The sequence below is a fragment of the Triticum dicoccoides genome, chromosome 3B, assembly GCF_002162155.2.
Source record: "Triticum dicoccoides isolate Atlit2015 ecotype Zavitan chromosome 3B, WEW_v2.0, whole genome shotgun sequence".
Taxonomy (NCBI): domain Eukaryota; kingdom Viridiplantae; phylum Streptophyta; class Magnoliopsida; order Poales; family Poaceae; genus Triticum; species Triticum dicoccoides.
In genome coordinates, this window is record NC_041385.1 from 569,789,318 (window position 1) to 569,793,810 (window position 4,493).

Sequence of the window (4,493 nt, forward strand, 5' to 3'; positions counted from 1 at the left end):
CGTTGGTAAAAGGAACCGTTGCAAGACTGCAACACATAAAACCGACTTATACAACACTCATATACGTTGGTGCTAATGTACATGAATCCAACTCTCGTCGCTTGGCAACAAAGGAGTTGCAGGTGTTTTACATATAAAATGTGAATAATATTTTATATATTGCCATCAATTAAATTAATTCTCCACATGATGGGGATAAGTATGTAAATCAAGTCAGAAGACAAAATATACACACCAGAGGAAGAGATCATATATTGGAAAAAATTGTGGGATTACAATAGTTGATATTACAGGAGGAATAACATCCAAATGTAATGCACAATCTAAATATTCTCTTAACAGCAAAACTTAAACTGACAACATCCATCAACATCCCTACAACTTAACTAAAACTTAACCGAGGAACAACATCCCTACAACCTAACTAAAACTGAAAACAAACATCATCGTCATCATCGTGAACCAGAACATCATAATCATCATCATTGTAGTATACTTGCCATGCACCCATGATTGTTCATATATTTTTTGAATCTACAAAGAAAATAACAAAATGAACCGTTAATACACAATACATTGACATGATGCAAATAGTGACAGGTTGCCCAGCAAATAAGAAACATTACTTCTTACAAAGGGTCATTACTTCTGAAACATTGGTTGCCCGGCTAGATTACGACTATTACAAAGAAAAGTTGTGACCTGAAAGTATTCAGTTACAACTCAATATACTACTTCAGGTCACAAAACAAAGATATACAGACTCAGAGAAAAATAAATAGATTTGGTTGTGGCCTAAAAGCAAGACACTAATAACATAGGACCTACTTAAGTTGAAGGGTTAAAAGCACAATAGACACTGCTCATATGGAACAGGGAAAGCGACATAATGGGAAATTCAGCAATGTACGAACCGTGAAAGCAAGAGTTCATGTGGGTAATTCAGCAATTTATTAATCAAAGTGGTGGGAGCTCAGTGGTCAGTTTAGCAATGTACGAATCAAAAGGGCAAGAGCATCTAAGAAGAACATTACTTGCATTTCCGTCTTCACAACAGTTAAGATATGGGGATCATAGACAATTACCAGAACTATGACTATGAACACTGCCGTATCTTGGACAAATCTACTAGCAGCTCCAGCCGTCCAAGGTGTTGGCCTCCATCTCGATAGTGCCGGAACGGATGAGTGTGGCACCTCACATTAAATTACACACAACAATAGGTACATCATTGGGAAGTACATAAATAGTTAAATAAGAGCAGAAAGGGAGGCTGAAAAATGGTTAGAGCTAATCTAAGCAATAAAGGAATAAACAAATAATCACCACAACGGAAATAGTCTTAGTTGAAGGTAAAACTCAGTGATGTACTATGAATGTAGAGACTGGCACATTGAAAAGCACTGAATGGCATTGAGTATTTCTTTCTTCGGAAACCTGCGCACAAACAAACAGTGAGCCTCTACTTAACGAATGACAAACATGATGCACAAACAAACAGTGAGCTTCTACTTAACGAATGACAAACATGATGATTAACAGTGAGCCGCTGCCGGTGTATATGTGCGTGTGCTTGCTGCGAGCCTTAGTATATGCATGTTTGTACATTAAAATGCATAAAGCTCAGGTGTAGGTTGCATCTAAGTGAGGTACTGGGATTCAGTTTTATTTTCACTATGATGTACAGCGGTAGTAGATTAGTACCTTTTTTTAGATTAGTAGATCAGTACTTGATATAGATGAATCCTCTGCGTTGACTTGACCCAAGTGCATATATAATAACTGCATGCTATGAGAGGACAATCACATAAACAAATGACAAGAAAATGTGTACTATCTTATGGTGAGTTTTTAGATGAAGAGGCTAGCAAGACCAAGGAATTTAACTGGGGAGTTGCATAATAGCATTTCAAACCGAAGGAAGAGAAGGACGTCAGTGTATCGAAATATAATTGGAAACTAACAGTCAGTGGTGGAGCTACAAACAAAAACCTGGGCGGGCCAAATTAAAAGGAACACGAATATTTCAACTCAAGCGATGGATGAAGAGCTGCTGCTGATAAATCTTTCTCAACTTTACATCTCTTTTTCTCTTGAAAACCAAATTGATTCTGCGTTGATTAGCCTTGCTTTCCACGACAATTATCTAGTACCAAATTAAGATGTGTATTATCAATTTATTGAATTTCAAAGTGTTATAACTTATAACCTACATTTTATACGAAAATTAGTATTGTCCGAGAGACGAGAGTTTTGGGGGTGCGCATGTGCTTGTGCAGTAGTGCTCGTCGTCTAGGTTGCTACTCGCCCGGGTGGCCACCGCTACATGGGTCGCCCTTGGGCGTCCGCACCACTCGGCGCTGCTACTTGCTCCGGCGGTGCGACCGGTGACTCGACCTCCGCGGCTCCGCGCCACCTCTCTGGACCTCCCTGCGGCTGTACGTGTGGCTCGTGCCCTATCGCCGTTCTGCTACTCTACTGGATAGGAAGAGGAGTCAAGCAACAGAGGCCAGAGGCCAAGAAATAATCGTGAAGAAGCGATGCTACATGCAAACAAGGTAGTCGTGAGCTGGGCTACTCGTCTATCTGTACTACTACATGTATGTTTACCCCAAGTGCTGGGCGGGCCATGGCTTTTGCCTCACGAAGCTCCGCCAGTGGTAACAGTATATCACATACTACAAGAAACAGTGTATCATTTGACATGTTCATGAAATTGAATGTTTGTTACACCGTAGCAACACACGAGTATTTAGCTAGTAATCCAAATTGTGCAGAATAGTAAGCGCATACAACAATCAGTACATTGACAGGCATGGAGAGAAGTATTTATCAGTGTTCTCTGAATTCTGAATCATATCAACAGCATCAAAGCAACATCATAGAAGAAACAATGTGGATGATTAATTCACCTGCTCACTAAAACAAAGGTGTCCGTGCTTCCTCCAAAACAGGTCCACGTCCTCTAGTATTTAAGCTGGACGTGAAAGCCACCATTAGCAAGCTACTACCTCCACCTAAATAACCTGACCATCAGACTCCTGAAAAGTGTGAAATTGCAACAAAAAACTTCGATTAGTAACTCATCAAAACTGCCATACAGAGACGACCTATTACAGCGTGTTTGGTTCAGGGGAATTAGAGATGAGGAATGGGAGTTGAGGGGTAAGGAGATTAAAAATCCACTGTTTGATTAGAGGGAATGGGAGTTTAAGTGGGAAAGGGACTGGGAGTTGGGGAAGCCAATTCCCACCGATTTCTTCCCAGGGGGTACCCTATTAATTTGTGAGGAGAGTTTTATCCCACGACAATTCCCATCATATGCCAAACAAGGGAATGGGAGTAAAAATCTACTTCCCATTCCTAATCTCTTCATAAACACCCTTGTGCAAACTCCCATGCCCTTGCCCAAGTGTTTACCAAACAGGCTGTTAAGACTGTGTCCCTCCTTAAATATTATAACTCTTGCAATAGACTATTTAATATGGGGTACGCATATATGAAGTAGTTCTTCTCTACATCAAACAAATTGAAAGGATTAACGAGTCATCTATCAAGGATTGATGAGTTAGCAGCGTATAAGATTTTTAAAAAAATTGATTGATGCACAATTGATATATAATAATTACTAATTTAATAGAATAGCAATCAGTGCATGAACAACGGAGATCGGAAGAGTCAGTCTGCAGGCATATCAGTGTTCGTCGCACAAGGGCCAAACTTTTCTGACAGGGATTAGCTGCAATAGAATTGGGGTGCATACCTAGACATCTACACGAGAAGAGAAGAACAGAGGTTAGAGAAAGGGGAAGAGAGAGAGGACGAAGCCAGGGGAGGGTATTCACTCACCGGACGAGAAAGACGACATGGCCACTGGCGCCGGCGCCGGCGCCCGAAACCCTAGCCATCGCGGGAAGGTCGCGGGTGGGCTTTGGTAGCCGCGGGCGCCAGATCTAGCTGCATGGGAGCGCGCCACGGTGTGAAGGGACCTCGGGCATGGCGGGATTCGCCGGAAGTCGCCTGAATCAACCGCCGCAGGTGGCGCCACGAGGAGCTGCACTGAGAGAGAGAGAGAGAGATGGGATGTGAGAGGGATGGGGTAGGTGGGGGATGAGGCAGATCCGGTAGCCTCAAGAGCAGCGATATGGGAGGAACGGAGGGGAGGGCCGGCGGCGAGGTGGGAGGACGAGGGTGACGAGGCGGTTAGTGGCGGCGATTTGGGAGAGATGAGGGGCATCGATGGCTTTGTTTCTCGCGTGTCCCTCTCCTTTCTTTTATTTTTTTCATATGTATCCCACGATGGGATCAAAGAGCTGCAAACCTGCAACGCATATCTGCAACCTATAGCTGAAATGTTGTAGAATGTGTGTTGTAAATTTTATTTTTTTCATATATGCGTATGTATTGTAAATTTTACAACGTATAGCTGAAATGTTGTAGAATGTGTGTTGCTTTATAAGGGGTATATAGACCTGGCTCGGATGCCACTGTTG

At 42.4% G+C, this 4,493-nt stretch overlaps 1 long non-coding RNA gene across 6 annotated transcripts; it reads right to left on the reverse strand.

The window, feature by feature from the left end:
- Positions 1–228: 228 nt before the first annotated feature.
- Positions 229–4,257, reverse strand: LOC119277144. Of its 6 annotated transcripts, none has more exons than XR_005136946.1 (5): positions 3,850–4,257; positions 2,913–3,041; positions 1,705–1,782; positions 1,086–1,437; positions 229–534 (listed from the first exon to the last, which is right to left on the reverse strand). It is a non-coding gene; the product is annotated as an uncharacterized LOC119277144 (long non-coding RNA). The 6 variants fall into 6 exon arrangements; XR_005136945.1 differs by having other exon boundaries at positions 1,705–1,789; XR_005136943.1 differs by having other exon boundaries at positions 1,086–1,789.
- Between the last annotated feature and the right edge of the window lie 236 nt (positions 4,258–4,493).